The 13,600-nt window shown below is 43.0% G+C and overlaps 1 protein-coding gene across 3 annotated transcripts in view; it reads left to right on the top strand.

The window, feature by feature from the left end:
• Positions 1-13,600, top strand: part of LOC117901150 (rap1 GTPase-activating protein 1) — a 97,132-nt gene that overhangs the window by 79,407 nt on the left and 4,125 nt on the right. The gene's annotated exons all lie outside the window — the stretch shown is intronic.

The following is a 13,600-nucleotide window of genomic DNA, read 5'->3' as shown; positions in this document are numbered from 1 at the left end:
AGATCGCGTATCAATTATCGTTATCAGTAATCAGTTGATAGAGTGGCGAAGATTTACAATCGTAGACTTCAAGCAATTATTATTATTAGCAGGCGATACGCTGACCGCTGCAGCGCCCTCCCCTTTTGTCTCCCCCTTTGTCCTGACGCATCACTTTTTGAGCTTTTCTGCCAGCCAGGCATCATAATCATAAAACTGTGTAAGCCGTTGACTGATTGCAGGAATGTCCGAACGTTCAATGACAGAAAGTACTCTACTCCCAGGCACAACAAAGCTGCTGTCTGGCTGTGCAGCCTTGAGCTGCATCTATGCCGATCTATGCTCTAGTTTTTGGAGTGTTTGAAGTGCTTTTTGGAGTGCTATTAATGAGAGTTTCAAGAGCAATTCAAGATCAGCTGAGATGCTATCACTTATCAGTGGCAACTAATCGGGGTACAGGTGTAATAAAATGTATTAAAACTTTACCTTTAGCTGCTAAAAGCTTTTGCTAGACACTTCCTTTGTTTAATTACTTTATTAAGTTGGCTTATGGACACTTTTGGTAGCTGTAAATCTACTCTTTCACAGTCGAAAAGGTTTCTTCGTCACTTCCTTTTCCTTATTGATCAATTATTGTGATCGAAATAAATATAAACTTCTGTTGTGTGTTCAAATATTCTAACACCACTTATTAGTGGAACTTTTCAGCAATAGATTATCCGATTTAAGATCTTTATGGCACAATATATCTGCCCAGTCTATAGCTCTTCTAAGAACTCTTATTACATCCATCTTCTTGGCTGTCTTCTTGTGTCACTGCTCACTGTTCTGTTCGCCTTGGCTTAGTTTTCTGTGCGCACTTTGATCATTTGATACTCCACCGCTGCACACACACAGAACTCACCCAAAAGACCTTCTAAAGTTGCATTTGAGTGACGCTTAGAACAAAGCAACTAATTCGAGTGTAAGCCTAAAGACTGCATCTAAAAGCCAAATCCAAATCCAAGCCTGAGCTTCAATTGAGATCTTGGGTTACCCGGCAAAAACCTCCTCCAGCGGAAACCAAATGCTGGGCTTTGTTGAAGCCACAGGCCAGAAACCAGTTAACTTGTTTGGTCAGCTCAACTTTCAGTTTTTCTGGCCCCTCCATCAATCTCCCCTGCCATACCGGAAAACATTGCTTACATTGGTTGTTGGTTGGGCAAAAAAATTACTTTGTGGCAGAGCAAAATTATAAAAATTAACAGCAAATTATTGATGAATGAGGCAGAGAGTGTAGAGTGGATGTGTGTGATTAGCATGCCAACAAAAGAACAGATCAGAGCAGAGCAGATCAGAACAGAGAATGGAGCAGAAAACAGGAACCATAAATGATTGTTCGAATTGGTTCCAGCGAATGGAAGAGAGAGAGAGACAAATGGAGATCAATCTGGGAGTTATCTAAGACTCGGTTTCCCACTTGAAGTCTTTTATGTCTACGACAGGTTGGTCTCTTCGGGTGATTAACTTCACTTGGGGAGATGTGTAAATTATGTTGTCTGCATCTGTATCTGTATCTGTTGTGGCTCTTTGTGTTCTTTGTGACTTTGTGTTAACTGCTTTTGTGCCGTTCTGTGCCGTCTTGTCTAACTGTTGTTTTCAGCTCTGAGCAAACGACCTTAGGCTTTAATTTATGCCCAGCCCCGAATACCCCAACGAATACAACCTTGTAATAGTTTCAATAGAAACTTCACTTCGCCTCTCTCTCTCTCTCTCTCTGCGGTTAGCTCCATCTCTTTCACTTGTGGCATGCCGGAAAAGCATTGTTATTTCGGTGTTTTTCGTTTGCCAACTTTCGCTGGTTCGAGAAAAGCGCTGGCTCTGGTGGGTTTGTGTCTCTCTCTCCATGGAAATGCCATTTGTTGCAGCCTGTCTGCCATGGAAATTTTCTGACACAGAAACGTTACAGCAAAACCATCCGCCAAGAGCTATGCACAGCTGATGATAAAGCTCAATGTTTTGCTCACTGATGCATCGCAGATACAAAGATACAAAGATACACCTTTGATAGGCCTCACCCGCTGTGTGTAAACAAGTCGAGATCCATAACCAAGGCCGAGTCTCTCATAAGCGGATCACTCACTTGACATTTTCATTGAGCCGCAAACGTGTTTTTTGCACAAACATTCCATGAATCAACAGATCGAAGGCTTCAGCTTCGGCTTTTTTGTTTGCTCTTGCCCAGAAAGGTTTACTCCTCATGTGTTTGGGTCACGCAATGTCAAATCCCTGTCAAAGTTCACAACAGTAAAGCAACAGCCAACTGTAATGACAGCAAGGGACAGTAAGATGAGCCGCCTCGGGGCATGCCACAGACACAAGAAATTAATGGCCATCAAGTGCGAAAAAGTTCATTTCTTTCTTTTGTTTGTGTCACACACGCCACAGCTACAGTGGAGCCACAATAAAATGGGTGGGCGACCTGGTCACCCAGGTGTCACAGCCCCCAGAGGCATCCCCACAAAAGATGACAAATGGCTTGTCGCAGTGTCGTAGGTTTTTTTGTATCTTTTTTCCTTTTTTGTTGGTTCAATGAACCGCAAACTGATGGGTGTGGTTGCCATCAAACTGTGCGGAAAAGTAGCCATAAAACTGTAAGTTTGAGGCGTGTGCAGCTGCGTGATTGTAAAACTATAAAAAAATATAAAAGATGGCAGAGCATGTGCTGAAGAAAGTGAAGGAAGAACTGGCACTCCTTTGCTGCTGGTAGCGCGTCATGCAGCAGCGCCACTCGGCAGCGAAAAAGCGCGAAAATATTTTTGTAGAAATCATCTTGTAAGAGACTTCCAAGAATAACTTACAACAACTTCAGACTCCAAACAATTAATCATACATAATGGATTATCGCACATTTCTCAAGTTTCCAAAAAGCCTGAACCTTGTTCTGGTATCTACGCATTTTGTATCTGTGTACGGGTATTTCCCTCATGCAACACCCGCACTTCTGTCATTTCTGGCACTCCACCCTCTCAGATTGATGTGCTGCCAAAAAATCATCATAATCATCGAATGGATCGGCCCACTTGACCTTATTTTGCCAAAGACAAACAATAAGCAATGAAAATACAACAACAAAATGTATCTTATAGATACGTAAAGTATCTTTAGATCTCTCCACGAGCATAGGCTGTATGTAAATGTAGCCAGCCGAGCGAAAAGCCTTGACTCTCGGTAGTTCAATTAATAATTAAATCTCATTTGTTTTTCCGTCACTTTTTTATATGCCTCTTTGTTAATTGAATTTGTGCTTGTGTTGTGCGGTGACTGTGTGCTGAGATTTCTTTGATTCTGTGTAGAAAACAAGACAAACAAATTTCAAATTCAAATTCGGCCAAGACAGCGACAGAGAGGGGGCAAAGACAAATGGCCAAGGTTTTGGCTCTTAGAGCCACACGGCATCTGGGGGCCCATCGCGTGCGTGTCAAAAACTTCAGAAAAAGAAGAAAAACTGGATAAAGAAATAGAAATAATAAAATAATCATAACAATAAAGAGATGAAGACTGTCGAGACGGACACATCGCTGATGATGATATGCCCTCAAGATGTATTCCAAGATTTAAAGATTTGGTTCCGGTTTTCATGATTTTTTCTGTTTTGTCTGCTGCTGGGAAAGAAAGTTTCTAAACGAAATTGCTCGCAATGTTGTGTTAAAAAAGATTAAATAAAAAACGACAGAAAAGAAAGGTAAGAAATAAATTCATTAGGCAAAAGACAAAAAATACCGTTGAACCTGCGGGTGGCAGGGGGCACGGGCACCCATGGAAGTGGCTAACACGCCCACAACGCGAGCAGCACACACACACAACACCTGCCCCCTGTTGTTGGCATTGCCAACTATTTACTCTCTCTTCTCTGCCTCTCTCTCGCTCGCATTTTGTTTGCTGTGAATTTCTTCATAAATATTTCGTAAAAAGAAAGTTTTACAGTGGCTGGAAAACTGTATAGCAACCCGCGCCTCGCCCCTGCAACCAAAAAGCAGCCAAAAAACAAAAAAATAAACCAATAACCCAAACCTGCCGCTCAGATGAATCACCCATAAAAGCGATTGTACGCAGAAGATTGCAAGGCATTTAATACACTGCAATGAAAGTTGATTTGCAATTAGCTGGGTTATGGATAGAGATAGGTTAAGGTTGGACTTTGCCATGTTTTAGAGATATTTGATGTGAGATTTGGTGAGATTTCTACAGCCACTCTTGCAAGAAAGGAACTCCTATTCACAAATAAAATTATAATTCGTTCTTTAGGATATCGTTGGTGGTGGATAACTTTAATAACCACTCGTCTGTTGAAAGATGATCTAAGGAAAATTGACACATTAATAGATAATATGCTCCTTTCTTCTTCTATGATTTTTCTTCCAAATTTACCTAATAAATCATTTTACATGTGACTTTATAAAAGAGACCAACTTAAAGTGTTCTAACCATTTACTCTTAAGAGATAATTCCATCAATTCTCATGAATTGTCCAAAATTAACAACTAAAAGTATTGTAGAAATTATTCTTAAATTGAAATCTATAAAACTTCATAGCTTCTACACCCAATTTTTAATCAAAATCCAAGTACTCCACCACCTGCCAGGGTATCCCAATTCCGCTAACCTTTATTTCTTTCTTTCTTGTATCTGTCTGTTTTTATTGATATCTGTAGCTGTATCTGTAGCTTCAGTTGTTATTGCTTTTGTTGGTTGTATGTTGAAAGTGTTAAATGCATTGCATACTCTGGTTTTTGGCCAATGCTTCACCTGAATCTGAATCTGCTGACCAATACCCCAATGGTCACTCTTTCTCTGTTGTTGTTTGCTGATCATTGCTCAACTCTTGAGTTTCAGTTTGTTTCGGTTTTTGGTTTTGGGGTTTTGGGTTTTATTTTTGTTTTGCATTTCACTTTGCGGCGCCGCTGCCCGCTTGCATGACTCTGGCTGCGGTCTCTCGTCTTTCTCCCTCTCGAATCGTTTATTTCGGAATTTTTAGTGGCTTTAGTTTTTCACGCTTTAATTGCCAGCCAACATGCAACATCGAGCCAACAATCCTGCCACAGCAGCACTGTATTTGTAAGGCATTCACTCGCAGTTCGCGCAGGATGTCAATGATTGATTACGCGAGTGCAACGAATGTCTCTCAAACGATTCACACCCCAACCACAATTCACTCTTCTACGGTCAGTTGCACTTTTTCTTTCAGCAATAAACAGGCAAAAAAATGGGGTGCTTGCATGCTTAACTTTGTTTTTCTGACGTTATTTATGCGGCTTATTAAGTTTATGGACTGCTAATTTATTGATTTATATGCCAGACTGCAGCGCAGAGACTCTGAATCAAAATGGAATAATGTTTTGTTTTCGCGATTTGCCAGACATGTTGTTAAGTTTAAAAAAAAAAAACAATTGAAGTACGGGTTGATTGCATGGCGAGGGCGAATAAATCAAGGGAGTTCAAGCTCTGCAGTTACAGTTTGAGAGCTACAAATATTTGGTAGCAAAAATTGTGGCAGGATTGGATGTGGCTAAGGTGGCTTAGGCATTGCTTTTGTGGACAGAATTGTGGGTGGTTGGGTGACTTTGGGGTGGGTGGAGAGTGGGAGCGAGCCTGACAGCCTTTGGCAAGAGTTCTTTACAGTTTTAGAGCAGCTTTGGTAGGGAGAGCTGTGCAGGAATTGGGCATGTTTAGGTGCAAAAGATTAGAGGAAAGTTTGACATGTTTCAAGGTAGTCTCAAAACGGAATGAAAATAAATCAGAAATTCCAGGAATCATCACAGCTATAGCCCCACAATCACAGTGTAATATTCACCCTAAACTGTGCACAGTTTGCGTCTCCTTTTCGACTTTCAGTTTTGATGATGCAGCCACATTTTCGCCCCATCATGGCATTGCATATGTGGAAAAACCAGATGAGTAAGGCTTTTCTTTGCAGTGCAGCCATCAAATTAAATCACATTGAATCTCTCGAAAGTAAACATTAAACAGATGGCGAGACGGCAGATAGAGACGGCAGCAACAGCAGACAGAGATGGAGCATAGTTTTATGAGGATTTTCGCTGATTTATAGATGACCAATGCAGGCAGCCCTTCTGCCTACCGACTGCCTCTTGGCTTCTGTTTGTGTCTCTCCCTCCTCACTCCCAATCGAAAGTCAGTCGTGTGCTGTGTGTGGATCGTAAATAAGTCAACAAATGTTTGCAGACAGACTGCAGCGAGAAGAAAAGTGCACTGGCAATTGGGGGTATGGGTATTGAGTACGAGAAGCTGAGAGGTTCGTTCCCCTTGCGTTGTGCCCCCATTTTGTGGCACTCATAATGCGGCAGCAGCATGGGGCATAAGCTGTAATGGCGCCGTTGTAAAGGGGTACGAGGCACGGCACTTGTGGGCACTCTTTTTGGCGTCAAAAGATTTGCTATAAATACTCGGACTTGCAACAGGCACAGCAGCAGCAGCAACGGCAGCAATTTGCGGCAATTGTCGCGTATGGAGGCGCTGACACACAGTTTGAGAGTCCGTGCTGGTGCTGCAAAGGGAATGAATAATGAATGCAGCAGATGCAAATGAATGAAGATAAACGATGAGCGAGTGTTAAAGTGTGGAAAGGGGTGGAGGAGTAGCAGCAGCAGGAGGAGCAGTAGCCCCTGCCGGACGTGCGTTGACCCACTTTGTGGCTCTCCCCCCAAAAAGCAACCAAATAAAACCAGAAAAAAACCAAAAACTCGCAGATACACATGCAGCTACAGATACAGATACACAAACACAAACAGCGCGAAAAAGAAGTGAATGTGAGTCCGGAGGCTGATGCCAAAAAAACGCCAACGCAAAACCACATTTTGTGTCTGCTGTTGATACAGCCAAAAGTCAGGAAATCCATAAATCAGTTTGAAATATTTGCTGACAAATGGAGCTAGAGAGTGGCTTAACGCTAGAAATGGGATCAACATGCTATTGGCAGGCACTGCGTGTGTGTGCCATCCCCTTTTGCAGTGCCTTTCAATAATTCAAAAGTGCAAAGTGCAAAACCTGCAATTGGTTAACCTCGTTTGGGGCCGGCTTGTTTGGGCCAAGTAAACACTGCAGTGCGTATGGGTTGCGCTCCGTTGCCGTTGCCGTGTGTGCAGTTATGCTCCACTTTGGGCCAATTGTTTAATCAATATTTGATGGGGTTGAAAATGCCCTCAAGGAAAAGAATCGTAGCCACAGGCTTGACAGAGGTTTTTTCACATTAATTATAAACAGGAAATGGTTGGAGTTTCAGGCCATAATGTCGTGTGTTTTGTTGAGTAATTGTTGCCATATCTTGTGGAGAATTATGTTCTCTAGATTTCAGAGTTATCATGTGATATGTTCTCGACTTTTCAGAGCTGTGTTCTACACTTTTCAGAGCTCTATCATGTTCTATGTTCTCTACTCTTCAGAGCTGTGTTCTCCCCATTTCAGTCTCATGTTTTCCGCTCTGTTGTGTTCGGTTCCTTGTCATCTCTTTACCTTCACACAAAAACATGCAAATATATTTCCTAGTAAGCTCAACTAAATGGTTTTCTACTACAACAAGTTTTAGGCAAATTACTTGTGTTGCCTTTTGGCTGGCAGCAGAATTCCAGGAAGCCCTTCCCGCCACATAGGGTGGGTTCTTTTTTTCATGTTTCACGCTTCGCTGGCCAAAAACTCTCAACACAAAACACAAAAGCCAACTCCGCAGAACGAACTTCACTACGTTTCAAGACGTGGCGACATGCGACGAAGACTCTGCAGGGGCGAGCGAGAGAACGTAATGTAATTCAAGTTGAAAGGCAAAAAGTCGGATGGGGATGGGAGCGACCGATCATCATCACACGGAGCAATTATTTTATGAGAAACGAAGCAACTGAAGCGAACGAGCAATTGGGGGGGAAGTCAGAGAGTCGAAGTCACTGGCGAACTGCAGAGAAACGGAAAGAAAGACTTTTGTGTGTGGATTGGGCAACCACTTTTGGGCTTAGGGGCTTGGACTTTTGTCAGCTGTTTGTAATTTAAATGTGCAAAAGTTACACAAAGTTTCACAGAAGGGCCTGCTGCTTCTTCGACTGGAAACTGCGCAGCGCTTCAATGCACATGCGCAGCGGCTGAAGGGTTAAGCTCGCGGCAAAGCGAAAGAAAGCGCACCACAGTTTGGGAGCTATTGCAGAATATCTGGTTACGCTTAAAGGGCACCCCTCCCCTACAGTCCCACTACTCCAGCGACTGCTGCTCAGAGAGGCGTGACACCAAGTGGCGTGGTGTGGCTGGGGCATGCAACCTTTTGGGAAATTGTGTGTACTTCCCGTGGGGCATGTGGGAACGGAGTTACCTTCTCAGAGACAGAGCAACTTCCTCTTTGAGTATTATTCCCGGGCTCTTTGGCATTGTCGCAGCAACTAATTTTATGCTGCACGATGACGAAGCAGTCAGCGGGTGTTGCGGGTTCATTGCGCACCAATTGGGTCACATGCCACACGAGCAACAGCTTCGCCCTCGTCTTCTCCTCATGCATTGCTCATGCAATTAAAAAACTATTTTTAAACCTTAAAAAACTATGTGTATATAATTTTAAATTAATTATAACATTTTTAAAAATCAATCAGCGGGCTTGCATAATTTTTTAAATCCATTTTTGGGCATTTTGTTTGCCTTTCGCTTTCAGCTTTTTGTTTGGTTTTTTTTTATGGGAAACGTTAATGAAATTGTCGCCAAACTGTAACAGCAACAAAAAAAACTTGGATTGCCTTATAGAGGCCACTGTTTGGTGTTCAATAATCGATGAACAAAACACGAATAATAATGAGCCACGATCGCCCGCATTTGGCTAACCACAACAAAAAAAACGCCCCCAAAACAGCAGCTAAATCGAGCAATAATTATGTGTGACTCTACAACTGTAGGAGCACGTAAATGATATCACATATTTTCGGAATGACCCGTTTAAGGTTGAGATCATTTTTGATAATCCATAACTTAGAGAGAATACGAGAGAACAAAATCAGCTTGAACGAGAAGGGACGTGTGAGACGCTTCTTACGCGTCACAACTTTTATACCCGGCACTCAGTACTACATCTGTACATTAGCGGTTATTTGTCAAATTTTAAATTTTTTCTTCATCTGTCATCTACATCTACAACACTTCTCACACCAACACGCTCCTTTAGCACGCCCCCCTTCCCTAGACCCACACACTGCAGACTCACGGCAGAGTCAGAGCCAGCGGCAGAGTCAGAGCCAGCGGCAGAGGCAGAGCCAGCGGCAGAGGCAGGGCCAGCGGCAGACGGCCAGTGTTTTGCTATAAGCTGAGGGACGGGGTGGGTTTGGCCACTGAAAATTATCGTGGCTATAATAATGATCCAATCGGATCCCAATTTGGTGATCTGATAGAAATGGTCATTCCCTACGGAATGGCGTTTTTGGTTTTCTGCTATCTTCAAAATTGTAGATTTGGGAGGTTTTCGCCCTTTTGCGGAGGCGGAAGGGGGCGTGGCTCATTTTTGAAATACACTTGTAACAGTGTGAGCACACAGAAGTATGGATGCAAAATTTGGTGGCTCTAGCTTTTATGGTCTCTGAGATCCAGGCGCTCAACAAGACGGACGGACAGACGGACAGACGGACGGACGGACAGACGGACAGACGGACGGACAGACAGACATGGCTCAATCGACTCGGCTATTGATGCTGATCAAGAATATATATACTTTATGGGGTCGGAGACGTTTCCTTCTGTGCGTTACATACATTCACTTTGTGCACAAATACAATATACCCTATTTACTCTTCGAGTACCGGGTATAAAAATATAATTTTGCTCAAATTTAAAAAAGTTCTTGAAGCATTTATTTACTTTATTCCTCTGACTGCTGCTCTTTATGTTTATTTCACTCTTGAGAAGTTACTCCTAGAACCATTACCCACTCGCTATAAAACCTATGGGCATATATAACCCACACACATATCGTTTATTCTCATGTTAATTAAATTTGTGAAAGCGTTTCATGCCTCACGTGCACTGCATATTGATGTTCCATTTCGTTTTAATGCTCAAAATGTGGCCCATAGGTAACACTTGGGGGAACGATCGCGCAGCTGGAGGGCCTGAGAATGGAGGAATACGCGTTAAGGTTCAGGGAATTGTAACCCAATTACTTGTGGCACTTCGCTCTCTCTCCAGCTCTCTGGGGCATATTCATGGGTCTCTAGTGTTGCTGCGTTTTATGATTAGCGGTACGAATTTTTATAGATTTTTGAGAGGGTTTTCGCTCGTTCTTAGAGTAAATATTGCGTGGCTTCAGCGCTGATTAGGAGCAGTGCCACAATAAATCTTAAAATTATGTAGATTCTCTGGTGAACATCGTAAAATAGAACCCTTTTTTAAATATGAATGGTCTGAAATTACAGCGAAAATAAAGTTCTTGTAACTCATTAACCATTTCCAGTGATTAAGCGCGGCTGCATTTATATTTAAATAAGCCTGAGTAATATTTGTATTAATCAGTAAAACATTTATCTAAAAATAACTTGCATATGTGTCAAGTTCTTCGCTTATAAAAGTTAGGCAATTCACAGAATTTTTGCCACAAATTATAAGCTCCTTTTTTTTCTCTCTCTTAGTTGATGTCATTTCCTTGACAAACTTTTCTTCCTGCAGCTTGACACTCATTCAGCTGACATTTGAGAGAGATTTTTTTGTGTGTGGTTGATTTATGGGCTTTTGATTTGATTCGTGTTTGGGTTTTTAGCATGTTACATATAGCCCCTTGTAGCACCCTTGGAGACACGCATAAATCATGTGTGTGCCCGGGAGTGGGTTGTACTCCACTTGGAGCTGAGAGTTGAAGTTGAAGTTGATGTCTGTCTCTCTGTGGATTTCACTGTGTGTCTCTCTGTTGCACGTGCGTAGACATCTCATGTATTATGCTCCTACATATATCAATCACTTAGGAGAAAGAGCGAAAGAGAGAGAGAACGAGAGCCGTGTGTCACTCTTTTTTTTTTGGTTTTTGCTTTTGAAATGTGAACTGCATAAAATATTCACACAAGTCAAGCCCACAGTTTGGCAAGCATTGTGGGGGCAGGCCAAACAAACCCTCCGCCTGCCTGCTGCTTCTTTTCTCTTATTTTTCTCACTCCTGAGGTGGCAAGCGACAAAAACAACAACAAGGCGGATGCTTCCTGTGTATTTTGATGCATTTGTTGCCCTGTAATGGGCGGGGATGATGAGTGAAGAGAAAGATACAAATCTTTTTATGCCTCAGCAAAAATTAATAAAAATCGCAGCACATTTTTCCAGGGTACCCACAAATTCGTTCACTCTCTGAGGGACATTGCGACATGTGGGCATGGCCTAAGGGCCAACAGGCATTGGGCGTTGAATGCTGAACAAAAATGCACATTTTTAATGACGCCCCCGCCTGCCTGCGCCTCCATGCACTTGAAGAGCGCCACAAAGGCAGGCAACAGAAACAACAGAACGTAAATATTGTTGACTTTGGGGCATCATTGCAGGACTTTTATTATGCATAAACAGCAAGAGAGAGGGGCAGGGCAGGGAGAGAGGTTCAATGAATGCCCTTCGCCTTATGCAAATATCGAGTAGATGACAGCCAGGCCCAGGCCCAGGCCCCGACTCCTCTCCCCCACCAACGCTGAGTACCCCACTAACCTCGAAATGAGGCCCCAGCTCAGAGTCTGTCCATATGGTTGTAGTGCGACGTAGTGTGTTGCATCCACAGTTCTTTTCGCCTCAAAAGTTCTTCTTTCTTTCATATATTTTCTTTTCAGTTTAGTTTCTTTTTCTCGAGTTCTCAGTGCTCTGTGCTCGTAACACTTTTTTCTCTTGAATGTACGAGTAATCCGCTTAAGTTCCCCAGAATCGGCACATAAACATCATAATGATAATCATTATTATTATTATTGTTGCTGCTGGCTGCTGTGGCATGATGATGATCATCTTTTGCAGCACATGTCTCATGTCTGTCTCTTGAGATTTGTCTCTTGGCTGTGGCCGGTTCTCTGGTTCTTGTCATTCGTCATGCTTTCCACTTTATTACAATTTAACTTTGGCATTTTCCGGTTTACTATTTGTTCTGAGAGAGCAGCAACCTCTCTGCGCTACAAATGATTTCCTAATTAGATCTACAGATAGGGCAGGGGCAGACACATTCCCAAAGCAATTGCCAAATTAAATGAAAGACAGAGAGACAGTGGACAGAGGACCCTTTCCTTATTAGATGTATGACTCATGCCCTCGTTCTAACCCAGACAGACATTGCTTATCCCAGCTATTTATTGGCTTTTCGGGGTTGGGTTTCCCACATTTCCACATTTAAACAAACATTAAAAGGGCGACCCAGCACCGTCCCGCCCCGTCCTGCCCCATCCAGAGCAAATGAAGCCAACAAACCGTGTGACGTGACCAACTATAACCATCTATAACTACTATTCCGAACCCCAAACCAGCCAATCCACTTCCCCATCGTCGTCTGTCTAGAGTTACAACAAAATTTATTAATTTTCCTCAATTGCCACATCAATTTTGCTGCAGAGGGGGCAAGCGGGGAGTGTGAGTGTACACAGAGTGCCACAGTGGCCAGAGGGATTGAATTGCATTTGCATTTTGCATTTGCATTTATTTTGTTTGGTTCGCACGCTAAGCAAAATGTTACAGATGCAGATACAGATACAAACGAGCATGAATGGGAGCTGGGAGCAGAGTGAATGTTGTGCATTCGAAACTGCATTCGAAACGACAATGCAAATCATTAGGCACACTGAAACATGAATGAAATTTGATGAATCGAAATGGGTTTAGCCTTCGATTAACAATCGTTTAGGCGATGGCACAGGGAGAGTGTTCAGCGATTGCACAGAGCAGTGAAGGAAAGGAAAAACCAGTCAAGAAATGATTACACTTTGGGCTCTAAGAATATCCAAGATTAAAAATCGATTAAGCGATAGCACACAGAAGTGACAGAATCTGCAGCCTGGTCACACTGTTACCCTCTGTCTGTCTCCTGCCAACTCTGGTCTCATTATTCCCTCTTGAAGCTGCTCCAACAAAGGGAAGGAAGTCAGGCAATGTAGCAGGCAGGCAGGGCAGACCCTTTCTGCAATTGGCAGCAGCAACTGGCAGACTATTAAATCAAAGCACGAACTATCGATGAACCCCCGAAGGCACACCCTTTTGAACCCTTGTACGTGCCACATTTGGCTGCAAGCCAGTGGGCCCCAGGCCCCACCGAGCCCTCAATTCCAAGCCAGAGTGCAACACAAAAGGAAATTGTGGAAATGTGGAAAAACTGTTTGCAAATAAAAGAGGAACTTTTTAATATGCTTTTGCTTGTTTAGGTCGCAGGCGGGGGGGCAGTGAGGTAGGGACTAGACAAAAGCTTCGAGTGGCGCCACGAATTGTAAGGAGAGGCGCACACACACACACACACACACAACCATTGAAAAGTAGAGGCACAAGCAAGCTCTCGCCTCGTTCATGTCAAATGAAAATGTTGGCTTAATGTTATCAAAAATTCAGAGGCCCCTCAGCTCGCTGTCGTTTTTGGTGAGTCTCCTGGCAAATCCATCACGTAATCCAC

This window comes from Drosophila subobscura, chromosome U (genome assembly GCF_008121235.1).
Source record: "Drosophila subobscura isolate 14011-0131.10 chromosome U, UCBerk_Dsub_1.0, whole genome shotgun sequence".
NCBI classification, from domain to species: Eukaryota; Metazoa; Arthropoda; class Insecta; order Diptera; family Drosophilidae; genus Drosophila; species Drosophila subobscura.
This window is presented reverse-complemented; position numbering and strand designations above follow the sequence as displayed.